This window comes from Ascaphus truei, chromosome 8, assembly GCF_040206685.1.
Source record: "Ascaphus truei isolate aAscTru1 chromosome 8, aAscTru1.hap1, whole genome shotgun sequence".
NCBI lineage: Eukaryota > Metazoa > Chordata > Amphibia > Anura > Ascaphidae > Ascaphus > Ascaphus truei.
The window spans coordinates 55,780,747-55,800,572 of record NC_134490.1 but is presented as its reverse complement, the minus strand read 5'-3'; the positions used below and the strand labels follow the sequence as shown (position 1 = coordinate 55,800,572).

Below are 19,826 nucleotides of genomic sequence, written 5' to 3'. Positions count from 1 at the left end.
ATTCCGTAGTGAATTAACACCTTTAAGAGGGGGGGGGGGGTAAATTGTTGTTTAGTCTATTTGCATAGCAATTCTGAAGCATTAACAAACAACAGATAAGCATAAGAAGTCTCCTGGAGAAAAGTGACACATACTCATTTTTAACAGGATGCATGTACTGGGTGGCTGAATCTTCCAAAGGCAGAATACACTGATAATTTGTCTATTTTATTTTTATTTCCTCCCTGCTACGTGAGACGGCCCTGTAACGGGTTAAATAAAGGTGCATGATACCCTAAACAAAAAAATTCAGTCAAGTAGAAGAATTTGGACATCATTTTTTGTAAGCCTTTAATGTTTTGGAAACCAATGCTTGGGAGTATTTTTCAAATCTCCGACTAATATCTTTTTCACGATGAAGCTGTTTTTTGAATCCCAGACTCAACAGGTAAAATGTCAATCACTTTTGTTCTTGGTTTGTAAAGTGGTGTAAGGCAGAAATGAAGCAGCAGCCCCACAAATAACAGGTCTGGTTATTCCTCACATTGGAGCTTTGTAATGTTTCCACCCCTCTCTTGGGGTCTCCCTCACCTTGGTTTGTAAAGTAGTGATGATGTCATTAATAGCCAAACACATAAAACCGTGGAAACCTAGATATCTGCGAAGCATGAAAGTCAGAGGACCCTGTGAAAATAAGAACATATTCATTGGCACAAGGGCACAAGTAGTTGACTGAATCTTTGTAGTGGAACCGATTACAATCAGGGGTAGGCAACTCCAGTCCTCAAGGGCTACCAGCAGGTCAGGTTTTCAGGCTATCAATGCTTCAGCACAGGTGGCTCAATCAGTCCCTTCTTCAGCACAGGTGGCTCAATCATATTCGAAAACTGAGCCTCTGATTGAGCCACCTGTGCTGAAGCTGGGATGTCCTGAACATTTGACCTGTTGGTGGCCCTTGAGGACTGGAGTTGCCCACCCCTGTATTTCATGGACACCCGTGTTCTGCACCTAAATCTGGCACAGCCATCAGGAGCTTCTTCTTGTGTATGTAAGTAATATCACCACCATGCCAGCAGCAACACTACACTCTATACTTGTCATACAGAACAAAATGAAAACATACCTGGTATATGAAATCAGGGCAACATATTCACGTGAGAATCACCCTTGGTTGTTACGTATATATATGTCTCTATTATATATGCACAGCACACACGACAATCAAAAGTAAGATGGGAGGATGAAATTAGAAAATGTGTCGGAGCATGGAGAACTGTCACTGCAATATGTGGGAGATCATTGGTGAGACTTCATCCAGCAGTGGGGAGACAAGGGCAGAAGATTATATATATATATATCTCACTGTACAAGATAAGACAAAGTATTGTTGTGTATCAAGAGTGACATAGTGGTCCACTGTAAATCCTGTATATTAGGAGGGACTTTATGACCCACAGTAAATCGTCCTTTGCTTCTTGGGTCACTTTCTTCTAACTTAATCTTAGTTGGGGGGGTCAGATAGTAATTCACTCGGAGCACATTCTTTAAACCAATAAAAATGTGATGCGCTGATTTATGGTAAGAACAGATCACGTCCCCACCTTCAACTCACCATAAATTACCAGACAGCAACATGCAGGGAGATGGAGACCACAGAAGTCCTCCTCACTGGCAGAGTGGGCTGCAACGCATTGCTTGGTAGGTTCCCATACAAGGAAGGTTGGCCATTGCCTGCAGTTATTTGCACCCAATAAGGGTAGGGTGACCATGCGTCCTGTTTAAGCCGGGACAGTCCCGGATTTTTATTAAATGTCTCGGTGTTCCGACAGTTTTCTCAAAATTGTTCAAATATCCTAGGTTTTCAGCTTTTCCCTGTTGAGATTCACTTAAAAGTCTTCAAACCTTAAAAATAGACACTGCGCGTTTTTGTGATCATATCAAAGAGAAAACATTTTAAATGTATCGTGAAACTCTAATGAAACAATTTATTTCATTAAACCACATCGTTATTTTGCAACACTCAGGAGTTTGTGTTATGTTAGGAAACTGAAATAAATCAATAATACAGCATTAATAGGACGCTATTAGACCAATACCATTATAATATTTATTAAGTGTTTTATAAATAATTTATTATTGTGTCCTGATTTGTACTTTTGACCGTCTGGTCCCCCTACATAAGGGTTAGGTTATACAAACAAAGAAAAAAATCAGCTATTATTTTCTGCCACACTTCCTGCAGGAAACCTATATAATGTCACCATTTATACAATTTTTAGGCATTTGGATTTCTAATCTTTTAAAATCTGGGTAAAGGTTCCAAACTGCCCTTACTACCAACACTGTGGGCAAGGGTCGTGATTAAAAAGAGCCGCCATCTTTTAAACACTTGATTGCTAAAACTTTGAGGTAGAGTCCAAGTACCCAAATGAGTGAAAGTTATGTATTACCAAAAAAAAGAAAAGAAAAAGAAAACATTGTATGGTGTTTAAATTATTCCAGCAGCAAAGGCTGAGATTTCAATAACATTTGCTAGGCTATTGATGTTGAAGAAAGTTAAATTGCCCTCCAATGAGGAAAAATTGACAAGCCCGGTAGCTGTCCTGAAACCAGGAACATGACCCAGAAAATGTAATAAATGGTGTGTTTATAATATGACAATTTGTATTACAATGGATGGAGTGGATGGAATTGGTTTTCAATTATGTCATTCTGAGGTCATAAAGCAAGCAGCCAATGAGAGGCGGGTGTCAGACTCCAGTATAGGAGTCTGAGCAGGGCTATCATATGATGAATATGCTACTCGTCACTTAGTCTGGCTGGAGGGGGGGGAGGGCAGCTGTTTTCCTGATCAGCGCCCCCCTCGCTCTCTGTCCTAACTTCTACTTAACAGGAACTGAAAAGGGAAAATAATGTATGGGGGAGTGTTAAATTATTAATTTCATAGCCGAGATATTGATTCTTCCTGTGTGAAAATGACAAATGGGGCAGACCTGCCGCTGATTCCTATTAGAGAGATGATGAGAATAGCAGGCTGCTGGATGGCTAAAGGTTTTAGTTTAGGTATTTTATAGCTTTACATCCATCACCATCTAACACGTAAATGATGAAAAATCTCTCCCCACCAACAATTCTTTCTCCCTGACTTTTATTTACAGTCCACAAAATCAAAAAATAATAAATAGGGAATGACACACTTTGATTTTTCTCACCTCTTGTGTGTGAGATTTTTTTATTTTTTATTTATTTCATGTTTTTTATTTTATTCCTGTGTAAAGTAGGGTATTGGTGCAGGACAAATGATAGATTCGAAGTGAAAAACAATATATACACGTTAAGGATCTATATTCTGCCACTGCATTGGCAAAACAAGGCTTGTTAAAAGGTTACATCAATGAGAAAATTGTGTATTTTAAAACGGGTAGATCCTCAGAAGTGTGCTAAATGAGGGCAAATAACGTTACCGTACCTAATTAGGTAACTGACGTTATTTTTCCTTCATGTAACGGGGATTCTCAAAGCTAATCGTATGCGTAAATAAAGTCCGTTCGCAAAACCGCCATCGTTACGTTACTTGTGCGTCCCGATACACCGCGCATTGGTCAAACTGTAAGGCGCGTTATTAAGATAGCGTTATTAACAGAGATTTTCATGTGCGTTACCAAAAGCTAATGCAAAGCTTGTTATAATATTAGAAATGTATCATTTTTACACTGTTAAAACGTTTTCACTTAATTCTATGGTATATAATGTAATACTGACTGTATAACAGGTGTGCAATTAGGGTTGCCAGGTGGTGTCTCCAAAAATACTGGACACAATGGTGAAAGGTATGATGTGCTCGAGACACGCACACGCGCACCCCCTCTCACCGCTCCATGCTGTTTCCTCCTCTCCTTGGCCTCACACCCAGGCTCCTGACACCTCCTCCTAATTGGCTGCATTACCCAGCAGCAGGCAATTGGGATGTAGGAAGCTGCCCAGCCCCCTAGTAACAGCCCTGCTCAGGGAAATCCTGCGCCCCCCCAAGCCGGTAAGGTCACTATTCCACAGAGGTAATACCATAATGTCCAGTATTACCTCAAATTTTTTACTGCATAGAGTGTCTAAATACAGGACAGCCCGGTTCATTACTGGACACCTGGAAACCCTATGTACAATAATGTATATACATACATACCTCAACAATATTAATTCATTTTACTAATGTACAATTAAAATAAATGAAGGATGTCCATGTGTTAACAGTAACGGAGGTCGGAGGATCTCCGTTGTTAGGTAAACTGCTCATTACCCTATGATTTGCATATGAATAAGCTAGACGTTCATTAAAATGTAAGGATCCGTTATTTTTAGGGAAAATGCCAGGACATCGTACCGCTGAGCACCTTTAGGGATAGCCGTTATGGATATGGATACGTTAAATTGAGATAACGAACGTAAAAAAAATGAGCGACCTTCTGAGGATCTACCCCTAAGTACTTTAAAAGGACAATAATACTTATGCATATCTAGTTAATAGCTAACCAAATGTAGCCGAGTATGAAATAAGACGTTTTAACCTTTGGGTAATTGCTTTTAGTGAAAGACGCGCCTACAACTAATGGCAAAGTATTGAATTGCAGGATCATTTTGCACTGAACAGGAAAAGGACGTTCTCATGAGTGGATCCCAAATCCATGTTATGTTTGCATTTTATCCTATTTGTAGCTTATATATTTGTAACCTATCTGGTCAGAGGGGGGGAGGGCTCTCTGGAACCGGCTGGCTGGACCGGGGAATGACTCTCACGCTGTTAATGGTAGACAGGATTACTGACCACCAGGCTCTTGGGTTGTTGGACAGGTCGGAGAGAGGAGGAAATTGGAAGGTCGACAGGGACTGGTATAAAATAAATTAAGATCTTCATTGTAGAGACTTCAGCAGCAGAGCACAAAACAAACTGTAATTTATTCTCAAACAAAATAGTCCCTCCAGCAAACAATAACTTCTTCCAACAGGGGATTTTCTGATCCAACCTGGCGCCCTTATTTGTTTTAGGAATTATGGGGGCTTCCAAAGTGGACTCTTAAACCAGAGCATGGACTAGGCAGGGTGTACCATCTTTGACCGTCTATGTTTCTTAGCAACATCAATTACTTACTGGTCTCCTGATCACCTGTCCAGCAGTTGGTTAAAGGAACAATAGAAGATTCCACCTGTTCCAAGGTTCCTATTAGGTGGTTGTCCCAAACATTTTTTGCTGACTAACAAGCTGTGTCTGCTGGACCTCCCATGGCTTCATGAGACATGTAGTTCCATATATATATATCACCAATTGTCCATTACAAGTTCTTAGATTGACACACACACACACACACACACACACACACACACACACACACACACACACACACACACACACACACACACACACACACACACACACACACACACACACACATATATTAGGCTATAAGTTAGCAGAGGCATACATTTGGAATTAATTAAAAACTAGTGTTATTTTATAGTGCTCTTTACCTCCTTCCAAGTACAATACATGAAAAAAAAAAAGGAAGAAAAAATGCTATTAAAAAAGTAGTAGTGATGGGAATTTAATAAGCGGACCAAGCATGTTCTAAAAGAGCAGAATGAGATATCCTTTTTTTCTTTAAAAGACAAAAAGATATGAAATAACAAGTAGTGATGCTCTTTACCCTGTCACGCACACGCCATCACATTGTGACCAACTTGGAGTGAAGAACTCTGCACTCTCTCGTAATGACCTCATATTGCAGAAGGGGCTTAGCCATGTGGTATATCTGTCTTCAGCATAAGCTCCTTACATCCTTGTTATATAACTCCAACTCCGGTTCTGAACCTGCCAGTCTGAAGTCCCCATGGTTTGGATTTCCCTGCATTGCTTTATTGCCTTGACCAGCCTAGGCAAACTCTCAGGACAGAGGTTATCCAAATGTATCATAAACTGTGCAGCCTTGTCAGACTCTCAGCAGGAGAGAGCACAGGAGATGAGCAGCTCTGTGCTGCTTCAGAGCTAGAATCTATTTCCCCTCAGCCCAAATCCTGCATTATCACAACCAGAGATGGAGGAGTTTATACAACATGACAAGTGCACAGGGCCATCAAAACCTACTATCCATCTTCTCTCCATCTCTCCTCCCCTCTTCCCTTCTCCTTCCTTTTTTACGTAGTGCTGTGATTCTAGTAGCCGTGTTGCTCGCGGGGCCACTAGATTTCTTGCAGCCGGTGACACCTTTTACTGTGTATTCATGTGCGTTCTTCAGCACTGTTGTAAGCAGTCAACAATGTGCGATGGTATGAAGGGGTGCCGAGTATAACCTACTTTTATTTTGCTGCCTCCAAATCTTTGTTTCATTTTTAATCAAGTATATTTATAATCATTTTTATGTGCATTACTCCCAACAGCGTGACATCCACCTTTCAATATGGGTCCAAAGTGCTTTGCCACTATGTTTAACTTCAAAGAGACCTGGAACACCACCGCAATGGGTTTCCTGTACAACTGGCAGTGAAGGCGTTAACCGTTAACACAATTACGCGGTTATGCCATCAAGTGCAACCTTAGATTGAGAGCTTTTCGGGGGTGGCAGGGGGGCTTTCCCTTTTGTTGTCGTTTACCTGTTGCATGGTCCCCATTATTTCTAATTTACCTTCTATTGTAGGGAGGGGGCAACTTCAGTCCTCAAGGGCCACCAACAGGTCAGGTATGCAGGATATCCCTGCATCAGCACAGGTGGCTCAATCAGTGGCTCAGTCACAGACTGAGCCACCTGTGCTGAAGCAGGGATATCCTGAAAACCTGGACTGAAGTTGCCCACCCCGTTTCTATAGTAATATTGTAAAGCGCTGCGTACATTGCTGGAGCTATATAAATAACATTATACATATATACAACCCCAGGTTTTTTTTATTACCCCCTTTACAGTTCCACGCTCTATTTCAAGCAAAAGGGATCGACTTTGGCGAGACTCTTCCCTACTGCTTTCTCACAAGAAATACGGTGTACTTTTCTCTAAAATACAGTCCAAAGAACTTTTCCCCCAATGTTTAAGAAATGTTTTAATAACGGTGCCATACAACTCCTTTTGTCTCGAACCCCTCTGTTATGGGGCAGAGAAGAGAATAATCCAAGAACGCTGAGAAATGATCAAACGGAATCCACTTCTCAACATCAAACATTTATGATGGGAGAAATCATCTTTAAAGACAGATCCCCTTTTTCTCTGAAGCTAGTCCATAGGTTGTGCGTCTGTCCGATGGTGATAGAGCTCCGACTGTCTAAATGCCCTCTGTCATTGAGTGTGATGATGTGTGGAAAGGGGTATGGAGGGCTCTTCTGGAGCTGTCAGCCTAAGATATAGATATGGACCAGATTACAAATTGCAGAGAGAGAGCCGGAGAGAGGGGCCATCAATAAGGCAATTTCTAATGTCATAACAGCCGCGCTTTTTGCAAACCACCTTTCAAAAATTTCCTTCTGAAAATGCTACAGCCGACCATTAGGAGTGGATTGTGAATTTAATGGATCTCGTACAAATAATATTCCACCGGAATGGAAAAGGTTGAAGCCACTGAAGACAGATGAAGCCATAAACACGTATAATTGAGAATCAAAGACCGATAAATTTTAAACTGCTATTCATTTTGCCTTTTAGATGATGATCTATGGGATGGAGCTGCCGGGAAAATGGAGGAGATTACTCGGGGAAAATTATAACAATAAATTTTCCAAACATACACCTTGATTATGCTTCGATTTTTTGGAGGCCAGAATTGCTGAGGAGCTCTCTGGCTAAATGGCCCTATAAAACAGAGTGTGCAGTGTGCTGGGAGCAGGCACTGCCTGCAGGGGAGATTGTCTCTGGAAAGCAGGACTGTAATTTATGTCAGCACACAACCCAGTCAGATCAGGCCTCCATATCCCATCAAAAGGAGTGCAATTCATCAAACTCTAGTTAACAGCTTGAAACGCATAAACCCGACCTACTAATAGCTTTCCAATTTATTAGATTGATAGACTAATGTGTTCCCCAGGGAGGAATTAAAGAAATTATCCCCCCTCACACACCCTGATTCAATGTCCCTCCCTCCTCTCCCATTTAACACCCCCTCCTCTCCTTTCTTTTTTCTCCCCAGGATGGGACAAACACTGTGTATGGGGGAGGAGGGCAGTCGCTGACCAGTTTATTAGGAACACTCTGCTATTACCCCCTACTGCTGCTGTAGGGTTTATCTGCCCACAAGAGAGACCCGCTAAGGATGCCAGCTAGATGCAGATCACACAAGCAGGGCCACAAACTCTAGGTCTTTAACCAGTTTAGCGTTGGAGGTGCCAGCAACACATTGTGAATCATACAGTTATCCGTCGCTGGGTGCATTTGCCAGACACGGCCCTCCTTTTAAATTGCCTCTGAGCCTCCCAGTTTGGGAAACACTGGGTCAGTAAATCAGAGGAGAACCTAAACAATTGGATTTGACAACCTGGACTGGATTGAGCCGTTTGGGCGATCTGAATCTAGGTTTGCATCTCTAGCATATTCAATGGAGTTACGGAGTTGATGCTCTCCTAAGAAAACATTAGAGGTGTTACATGAATTAATGTTCCAGGGTGTTCAATTCCTGATCGCAAATGCATATTGGAGAGAACTGTATCAAACCCCCTGATTGTCATTATCATCCTAATTGCCAGGGTAATCATTATCATCATCCCAATTGCCTCTTACACCCATCAGGGGCCTTTAGTGGGATTTCTGTTAAAAATAAGAAATCTCACTCACAAGTTGTTCCGAGGGTTGAGAGGTATTCTTTGGGTGTCATCACAGTCAGGATCACCCTGTTCCATTCACCAGTTGTCCAACACCTATTGACCTCAAGGGGTAACCCCTTTTAACAGACAAGATTGTCCTCTTACACTAAAGCATTGCACCACCATACACGTCGTTGACATCGCCCTTCCAAAAGATCAGTGGGATCAGAAACACGTTGATCAGTAATAATAATAATAATAATAACAACTTTACTTCATATAGAGCCTTTCTCCCAATGGGACTCAAAGCGCGTCACAATTACAGTATAGCGCGCGGGACGCAGCACATAGGAATTGTTACAGACACAGTAGATTGCGAGTTATGCTTCTGATTTCTATGGAACAAGAGCAGGGGTGGCCTACTCCAGTCCTCAAGAGCTACCAACAGGTCAGGTTTTCAGGATATCCCTGCTTCAGCACAGGGGGCTCAATCATTATGACTGAGTCACTGATTAAACCATCTGTACTGAAGCAGGGATATCCTGAAAACATGACCTGTTGGTAGCTATTGGGGGCTGGAGTTGGCCGTCCCTGTACAAGAGCTTCAAAACCAGGACTGGTTAAGTCTTTCCCCTATAATAATCTGCAGTAATCTGATCATTCTAAAAATAACCAGGGCCTGGGTTTAATTGGTGATCAGGAGTAGGGATGCAATCCTACACTGAACTGACACCTGGGAGCAACCCACAAACCCCCTATATTTAGATTGGCTACCAGGAATACAGGACTTGAACAGAGTTTGGGGGAGAAAGGGAGACATGGGTGGTCAAGGGAGTTATCTTTATTATGAATGAACAAAGGGGGTTATTTAAGGACATCTGAGAAGTTTCATGTCTGTGCATGTGCATTTATGTTTTCAGCTCCACAATATCAGCAGTAAACACGGCACAATTATGCCTCTATCTTGCATCCATCTTTAATTGTTAATTGTTTTCCTACCACAAAATAATTCACTAATTCCCCTTTTCCTGACCAAAAAATCCTCAGGAGCAAATGATTACTCTTTGGGAGAAAACCTAAAGCCACCGTCATTGGAAAAGGGAGTGAAAACGGCTTAATTTAATCACTTCTTTTAATCACTTCTTTTAACCCACGGGGAGCTAACTCCAGTCCTCAAGGGCTGCCAACAGGTCAGGTTTTCAGGATATCCCTGCTTTAGCACAGGTACTCAATCAGTGGCTCAGTTATTCTGACTGAACCAACTGTGCTGAAGCAGGGATATCCTGAAAACCTGACCTGTCGGTGGCCCTTAAGGACTGGAGTTGGCCACCCCCCTTGTTGTCCACGGAGCAGCCTTCAGGAGCTGGGTAACCATCTCATAATTGTCCTTTTAAAGGCCCTTCATCGAATAGTATCACAACCCATCCGCCTTGTCCATGAATAAAGTTTCAGAGATATAAAGAAATCAACATTGAATAAAAAAGGCTCAAGGATAAAGAGGTGAAATAATTCCAATGAACCCCTTCTATGCACAAACAATTAGCACCGTGCCTGCTACCACCCTGCGGCTGCCCTCCGACACGGCAGAGGTTAAACCCTCTGCTAGATTTTCCTGCTGAAAAATAAATTCCCTCATATCGCCTCGTTTAAGAATGGAATTACTCTTAACTCCCCTTGTTCCCGTTCCCAACCTCTCATTTCCCTGATTTATAGAAAGACTTTTTGTGCTGCCTGGCTGTATTTTATTTTTATCCCCCTGCATTTTATCGGCGGCGGGCTCTTGAAGCATTTCCCAGTGAGGGATCCCCTGTGGGTTTCCCCAATTTATTTCAGCATTATGTTCTGAAAGCTTTTGCATGCTCAGTTACCTCTCCACTTTCCCCAGCTTTTAAACATTACACAGGTGCAGGATATCTCCCAATCATTGTAATGTGATGCATGATGAATACATACTGCTGTGTGCCTGGGAAGGGCTGGGTGTCTGTACCTATACATAGAGGGCACTGTAACCTTCACACGAGTCCCTCATCATTAGCATGGTAACATGTACTACGCATTACGCAGGCGTAATACATGGTGTCTATATATTAGGGAACTTTTGGTTTTAGAGAGATGAAAGAGGCATTGATGGATATGTCGCCAACATTGCTCCAAAACCAACCACATTGCGTCATTTTTTAACACTGCATCAATGTATCGAGGTGAATTTTGTTGTCCCAACTTGCACCATAAGCGTTTTGGGGAGGGGTTGTGGTAGGACTTAGGCCGAGGCCATAGTAGGCGTGAAAACGACCCAGCGTGTGATGTCACGCGCGCCTATACTAGGAGCGATCCGTGGCCTTCAGGGTTGCACGATAGGGAGCGTGGCGAGGGCATGCTGAAGGCGCTCGTGGGGGGGGGGGGGGGGCATGATGTCAAGTGAGCAGTTCGCCCTCATTGGCTGAACTGTGTACGTGACCGGGCCGTCGCGCGGCAAATTCAAACAAATTTGTCTCACCACGCACCGGCCGCCTCGGTGCTCCCGTGCACACGCGGTCTATGGCCATGCGCATTGCTTCCTGCCTTTTGTTTTCGGCGCCAGCGACGTCGCTTGCGCCGCAGCGCTTTCTATGGCCGTGGCCTTTGGGGAGGACAGAGCAAGAGTAATATTATATGGAGATAGATCAAAAGTTGCGCCTGCATCTGGTATATTGCAACAAATCCGCCAGGTGCAGGTGGCATTAGCGTCCGCTCCAAAGAGATCTGCGCCAAATGTAATAAGCTTTGAAAGATTCATACGCACTGTATTTCACTGCTTGCAAATTGATGCAGGTGTTCCGTGTTTGGCTAAGCATCAATGTATCAAGGTACCTGGCACTTAAACATATATACCAATAGTGAGCATGTGTCCATGCAGAATCCTCCTTTGGGGACTACTAGTAAGTATAAGGGGTTAACAGCCTTAATGGGTTAACTGGGTGGGATCTCTCAGGTTACCCCCTCCCCACCATGTCATGCAGGATGAGAATAAAGGGAGAGCCCCTCCATTGTTTGTCTTGTGACCAGTGATGTCACTATAGAGCGATAGAATGGTATATATACTGTAGATCTTCCCTATGTTCTAGAAACGGGTTCCTCAGAGTTCAGACTGAAGCCTCACTGTAAGTCCTATGAATAGGTTTGTGTGTATACAGTAGTTCTGTGTATACAGTAGCCCTGTCACCATTTATTGGTTTCTGTTAAGGAACATGCACTATAGAACCTATAGTAATAGCACAAGATTGTTCTCATTCGGGAAGAGGAGTAAGCATATGCTCAGCAGGGAGTTCTCAGAGTAGTAGCTCCAGAACATAATCAGACCGGCTCCACTGGAAGGTACGCAGTAAACTTCCGATCCAATATGTATGGGCAAGGTAGGCAGTACACAGAGCGATGGGATACTGATCCCCGAGGACAGAGTGTACTCCCACCATAGGCCCACTTGAGATGGGGCACTATTGACACTAAACAGGAGATTGCCAATCTAACTACTGTATTACTAAGGGAAACAAGCCTAAATACCTCCCCAGCATAGGAGTGAGAGCTACCAGGGGAAGAAGCACAGAATAACCATATTATTCGCCATCAGTAAATGCCTGAAGTGAACTCTGTCCTTGTATGGCGAGCATTATCAACGGATGTGAATAAAGCTTTTGTTTGTACTATAAATGTTCCTGGCGCCCATCCTTATTCTATCTGCATACCCACGCCCAGCCTGCATGGACCCAGCACCCTGACCAGGTATGGGAGACTGAGTAATGCCATGTATATATATCCAACTCGATGTAAACTCCTTTTGAGCCGGGGAAGGAGGGTTACACATGCAATGTAGAGTTAAGTAACACATATTCTCATAGATTCACTGCAGGTTATTATACATTTTAGAGGGCATATAAACTATGAAACTGACAGCAGGTAGAACCATTTGGTTCCTAGTCTGCCAATTTCCCTACATGTTGGGATTCCTCTGACCCAATTAGATCCTTGGTTTAATATTTACGGTACCCTTGTGTCTGTCCCAAGGATTTGTAAATTCCCTTACAGTATTGCCCACCACCAACATGTGAGATCTTCAATTATTAAATCGTAGTATACAGCGTTTTCAAAACTTCGCAAGTCTCCCCTTACTGTGAACTGTCAATGTTGGAGTGGCCATATTAGTCCTGAAGAAGTTACATAGTTACATATAGATCCTACATCTATACTTCCTTATTGATCCAGAGGAAGGCAAACAAAAAACCCCAGTGTCATATCATCCAATGATATCTCATATGGGGAAAAATAAATTCCTTCCTGACTCAAAAATTGGCAATCGGATTATTTCCTGGATCAGCATCCTTCCCATGTTTGCTTATTTGGTATATCCCTGTGTACCTTTCCTTTCTAAAAAGATGTCCAACCTTTTTTAACAAATCTATTGTATCTGCTATCAGTCTCCATGGGTAATGAATTTCACATTAAAACAGCTTTACTGTAAAGACCCTTTCCTTTGTTGCTGGTGAAATCTCCTTTCCTCCAACCTTAAGGGTTGCCCCCGAGTCCTTTGTACTGCCCGTGGGATGAATAGTTCTTTTGAAAGCTCCCTGTACTGTCCCTGAATATATTTGTATATAGTTATCATATCCCCTCTTAGATACCACTTTTCTAATGTAAATAAATCTAATTTAGCTAGCCTATCCTCATAAATTAGATTGTCCATCCCCTTTATTAATTTGGTGGCTCTTCTCTGCACTCTCTCTAGTTCCATAATGTCTTTTCTAAGGAGTGGTGCCCTAAATTGTACTCCATATTCAAGGTGTGGTTTTACTAATGCTTTGTAAAGGTGCATAATTATGTTTACTTCCCTTCCATCCATTGGCCGTTTAATGCAAGATAAGAACTTGTTTGCCTTTGCAGCTACTGCATGACTTTGGGCACTATTGCTAAGCCTGCTGTCTACAAGCACTCCTAAATCCTTGTCCATCAAGGATTCCCCCAATTTATCCCCATTTAATTTGTAAGTCGCCTGTTTATTCTTGCTTGCCAAATGCATAACCTTACATTTATCTGTATTGCACCTCATCTGCCATTTACCTGCCCAAGTTTCCAGTCTCTCCAAATCCTTCTGGAGAGAAATTACATCCGGCTCTGATTCTACAACCTTACACAATTTAATATCAGCAAAGATGGAGACTTTGCTCTCAATGCCAACCTCGAGGTCATTAATAAACAAGTTAAAAAGCAGGGGTCCCAGTACCGATCCCTGAGGTACTCCACTCACGATCTTAGCCCAAACTGAAAAAGTTCCATTTATGACAACACTGTTGCCTTTCCTTCAACCAGTTTTCAATCCAGGTGCATATATTTTTACTGAGTCCAATTTGTTTTATTTTTTACACTAACCTCTTGTGTGAAACCGTATCAAAAGCCTTTGCAAAATCTAAGTAGACCACATCAACTGCATTACCCTGGTCTAAGTTCCTACTTACCTGCTCAAACAAACAAATAAGGTTAGTTTGGCATGATCTATCCTTCATAAATCCATGCTGACTATTACTAATAATTTGTTTTCCTTTAGGTATTCCTGAATATTATCCTGTATTAAACCTTCAAGTACCTTCCCCACTATTGAAGTCAGGCTTACGTGTCTGTAATTCCCCGGTTGTGATCTAGCTCCCTTTTAAAATATAGGCACCACATCTGCTTTATGCCAATCTTGTGGTACTGAGCCTGTGGAAAAGGAGTCCTTGAATATTAAATGTAATGGTTTGGCTATTAATGAACTCTTGGATGTATGCCACCGGGGGGGGTGCCTTATTTACTTTAATTTTTTCAAGCTGCCTATGAACTTCTTCCTCGGTTAACCAATTGTTCATTAATATGGAGGTTGTGGCTTCCTCCTGCAGCACTACAATTGAAATTGATTCTTCCCTGGTAACCACAGAGGCAAAGAATGTGTTTAATACCTCTGCTTTTCCCTTATCTCCAATAATCTGCCTGCCCATCTCACACTGAAAGGGTCCTATATTTTCTTTTCTATTTTTTTTGTTATTAAGGTACATAAATAAATAAAATAAATTAAATAAAACTTAAAGAACTTTTTAGGGTTGATCTTACTTTCTATTGCAATCCTTTTTCATTATCCATTTTTGCTAATTTGATTGCCCTTTTGCAATTTTTGTTACATTCCGTATAATTCTGATACAATACCTCTATCCCTTCTGACTTAAAGAATTTAAAACGCCTGCCTCTTCTTTTCCATTTCATCCCCTACCTGTTTATTTAGCCACATTGGTTTTGACTTATTTAAGTTATACTTATTACCCAAGGGTATACACTGATGAGTGTGCTTTTCTAACAATGTTTTAAAGACTGCCCATTTATCTTCTACATTTTTCCCTGCAAAAGCATCATCCCATTGTATTACTTGTAGATTAGTCCTCAGTTTATTAAAATCTGCCTTTCTAAAGTTTAAGGTCTTTGTTGAATCCAAGGAATCTGTTTTTTTGATCATTTATGTCAAATGAGACCATGTTATGATCACTGTTACCCAAATGTTTCAGGACTTGAATATTTGCTATTGCTTCTACATTGTTTGATATTACCAAATCCAGTATTGCCCCTCTCCTGGTTGGTTCCTCAATAATTTGGGTCATATAATTGTCTTTAAGCACCCCCAAAAACCTGTTTCCTTTTGTTGCAATGCTAATCTCATTGCCCCTGTCTATGTCTGGATAATTAAAATCACCCATTATGCAAACATGACCTAGTTTTGATGCCTTCTCCATTCGCAAATGTATTTTAGCTTCCTCAATCTCACAGATATTTGGTGGTTTATAGCATATCCCTACAAACATTTTCTTTATACTTTTACCTCCACTGCTAGTTTCTATCCACAAAATCTCTACATTTTCATCATTCCCTTCATAAACATCTTCCCTTATAATAGGTTTTAGATCCGGTTTAACATATAAACATACTCCACCTCCCCTTCTATTTGCTCGATCCTTCCGAAAAAGGGAATAACCCTCTAAATTAAGTGTCCAGTCATGAGTTTCATCCCACCATGTTTCAGTAATGCCTATGATATCATACTGCTCCCTTGTAGCTATTAATTCAAGATCCCCATTTTATCTGTCCGGCTTCTTGCATTAGCAAGCATGCATTTCAGGTTTTTTTTCAGCCTGTACTATTATCTTATCTTCTCCTTCCTTTCTGCGCCAACTTGGTTTAGTCTTGAGAAGTTTTCTAGCATTATCTGTATTTACTATGAGCGTCTCACTGCTTGTCAAACTCGCACTTGCCCCCATTCTACCTCCATAACACCTTGTTTCCTCATCTATTTAGTTCCTTATCTGTTTCATTCCCCTCCCCCCTAGTTTAAAATCTCCTCCAACCTTTTTAACATTCTCCCCCCTAGCACAGAAGATCCCTCTTCATTGTGGTGCAATCCGTCCCTAGAATAAAGATGGCACCTTTCAGAAAAGGAGTCCCAGTGCTCTAAAAACCCAAAACACTCCTTCTACACCTCTTTCTTAGCCATGCATTGACCTCCCTGATCTCTGACTGTCTCCCTGCGGTAGCGCATGGTACTGGTAGTATTTCAGAAAATACTACCTTGGAGGTCCATGCCTTAAGCTTTTGGCCTAGATCCCTGAAATCATTTTTTAGGACCCTCCATCTTTCTCTAACTTTGTTATTGGTGCCAACATGTACCAAGACCACCGGGTCAATCCCAGCCCCCCCCCCCCCCCAACAATCTGTCTACCTGATCCGCAATGTGCCGAACCCGAGCACCCGGGAGGCAACAAACTGTTCGGTTCATGCAGTCACGGCAACAGATTCCCCTATCTACCTTCCTAATAATGGAGTCCCCTACCACCACAATCTTTCTTTGTATCGGAGCATCCTGAGTCCCCTCTGTGCTGGAGGAACTATTCCCCTGGCTGCTAGAGGAATCAGTCTATCCCCAACCTTGCCATTTCTGCCCCGACACTCCCAATATCTTCACTCAACATGGCAAATCTATTGGGATGTGTCAGCTCAGAACTGGCCTGCCTTTCCCTATTTCCCTTGCTTCCCCTTCTATCTGTTACCCAGCTACTTACCTGCTCTTCACTAACAGCACCCCCATCTGCACCACTAGCCGAAGCAAGGACCTGCTCAGTGAGCACTAAACCCCTTTCAAGATTGCCAATGTCCCTCAATATTGCAAGTTTCCTCTTCAGATCAGCAATCTCTGACTCTAAAGAGAACACCCACTCACTTCTCACAGCGGTATGCACCTTGGAACAGCTGCTCCAAGTGCACATATATGTGGCAAGATGTGCATTGAGTGGCATTTTCAATCCTGCTCATTGTAGCAACTATGACGTTTATAAGTACTAACAATAAACTGTACTTCAATATACTACAACGTGTATAGATTCGTTGTAAATTGTGATGTGTTTTTGGGGAACATACGTTCTTAATATATGATATTTTAGTGTGAAGAGCTTTCAAACACAGTACACTTGAGGAAGACACCTGTGAAGTTGCAAACACAGTCAAACTGGTCTTCTGAATGGTATCAAATTCAACCTGTAATCTGTATGTCGGATGAAAGGGTCCTCCGAGTTTTTTTGTCTCTGGCAATGTTGGATCTATTAGGCCAATCCCAAGGAACAAATAAAACGGATACCATGTACAGCAGCTCCAACAGAGGCATCATTTATCTGTGCACCCATATGAACAATATTGCAAAGCGAAGGCACCTCTGGTGGTGAAACATGTAGTTGTTGCCAAAAAAATGTCAATGGACTAAAAATATAAATATTCTGACATCTTACATTTCTCAAAGAACCTAAATAATCTCAACATCTCATGACTTGCTTTAGCAGTAACTACTTCCATTTATACCTGTATGGGAGAGGCCTTGTGGTGTGTCCGGCCATTAGGTGTCCTGTGCCGCTGGTTCTCTGCAAGTTGTCTCTCAGTCACCCTCAGACGGGTTATTGATGAGGCTGACACCGGGGCTTTCAATTTCTCCTCAGCTGACCGGTCTGCAGAGCGCAGCTGTGTCCCGAGACTCCAATCAATAAAGGTCAGGGATCAGTCACCGTTCCCTCCTATCAATCCCTAGATAAAGAGGTGGGGGAGAGAGGTGGAAACTCTGCACAAACCCCAAGGCTGCACCCTAAAGATCTGAGACCGAGGTGCTCACCTAATGTGTGACACAAATATTCAGAGGGCGTAAGCAAATTCAGCAATTGTTTACCCAGCAAGCTCCCTGTGCCTTAAGAAATGCCAATGTCAGGATCATTTCAATGAGATGTAATTGGGGTTCACCTCAGAGCTCTCACATCTCACTTATCGGGGTCCTCGAATCTTGTTACTTATACTGGTGCAAAAATAGCACCAGATGTATTAAAGAAGAAGCATGTTCCTTTTGCAATCAATGGTATTTGCTTCTTGGAAAAACCTAGAACTGTTTCTTTACTCCTGTTTTGTAGCTGAGTGTTTTGGGGTGCAGTACTGCCGTTCATGGTTCTTATTTATTAAAGTGTGTTTTGGGGTACAATACTGGAGGGCATGTTTAATGTGTGTTTTGGGAACAATACTGCAGTTCCTGGTTAATAATGTGTTTGGAGATGCAGTACTGCAGTTCATAGTTCTTATTTATGAACTAGCTTTTGTACCCGGGGAGCTGCCGGCACATCTCCCCGCCCCCCCTCCCTCTGCTGGCACATCTCCCCACGCTGCTGCCGCATCTCCCCTCGCTGCCGGCACATCTCCCCGCCCCCCCTCCCCCTGCTGCCGGCACATCTCCCCGCGCTGCTGCCGCATCTCCCCTCGCTGCCGGCACATCTCCCCGCCCCCCCCACCCCCTGCTGCCGGCACATCTCCCCACGCTGCTGCCGCATCTCCCCTCGCTGCCGGCACATCTCCCCACCCCCCCTCCTCCTGCTGCCGGCACATCTCCCCACGCTGCTGCCGCATCTCCCCTCGCTGCCGGCACATCTCCCCACCCCCCCTCCTCCTGCTGCCGGCACATCTCCCCACGCTGCTGCCGCATCTCCCCTCGCTGCCGGCACATCTCCCCACCCCCCCTCCTCCTGCTGCCGGCACATCTCCCCACCCCCCTCCCCCTGCTGCCGGCATATCTCCCCGCCCCCCCTCCCCCTGCTGCCGGCACATCTCCCCACCCCCCCTCCCCCTGCTGCCGGCATATCTCCCCGCCCCCCCTCCCCCTGCTGCCGGCACATCTCCCCACGCTGCTGCCACATCTCCCCTCGCTGCCAGCACATCTCAACCCCCGCTGGCTGCACATCTCCCGTCCCCCCGTTGCAGGCACATCTCCCCGCAATGCTGCCGCATATCCCCTCACTGCTGGCACATCTCCCCGCCCCCCCCTCGCTGCTGGCACATCTCCCCGCACCCCCTCCCCCCCCGTTGCTGGCACATATCCCCCCCCCCCCGCTGGCACATCTCCCCCGCACATCTCCCATCACACACACAGACACAGAGACACACACACAGCCCCGATCCAGCCAAGGACATGCCTCCTCCCTTAGTAGCCACGCCCCCCCCCCCCCGCTCTAACATTTTTGTGGGACACCTGATGGAAACTTAGAATGCCCATAATTTGGGAGGTGAGTCATATTGGAAGCTCAAAATAGTTGCGTTGATCTACAAATCCACAGCACAATGTCCAGTAAAAGTTTTGTTGTGCTATGTCGTGCCGTTTGTGAGATTTTTATGTTTCGGACATACAAACAAACGGAATAAAAAACTTAGAAATATAGTATAGATGTGTGTTTTGGGGTGCAGTACTGCATATAATTGTTATTCATCTGTTTTTGGGTGCAGTACTGCAGATACTTGTTATTAATGTTTGTTTCAGGGTGCAGTACTGCAGTTCATGGTTATGAATCGATTTTGGGGTGCAGTATTGTACTGGATGGTTATTAATGTAGATGGTTTAGGGTGCAGTACTGCAGATACTTGTTATTAATGTTTGTTTCAGGGTGCAGTACTGCAGTTCATGGTTATGAATCGATTTTGGGGTGCAGTATTGTACTGGATGGTTATTAATGTAGATGGT

General features: G+C 43.3%; 1 long non-coding RNA gene across 1 annotated transcript; it reads right to left on the bottom strand.

Annotated features, from left to right (window-relative positions):
- Window positions 1-357: 357 nt before the first annotated feature.
- LOC142500945 (uncharacterized) lies at window positions 358-17,864 on the bottom strand. Its single transcript, XR_012803366.1, has 3 exons — window positions 17,642-17,864; window positions 1,592-1,851; window positions 358-663 (listed from the first exon to the last, which is right to left on the bottom strand). It is a non-coding gene; the product is annotated as an uncharacterized LOC142500945 (long non-coding RNA).
- Window positions 17,865-19,826: the final 1,962 nt, after the last annotated feature.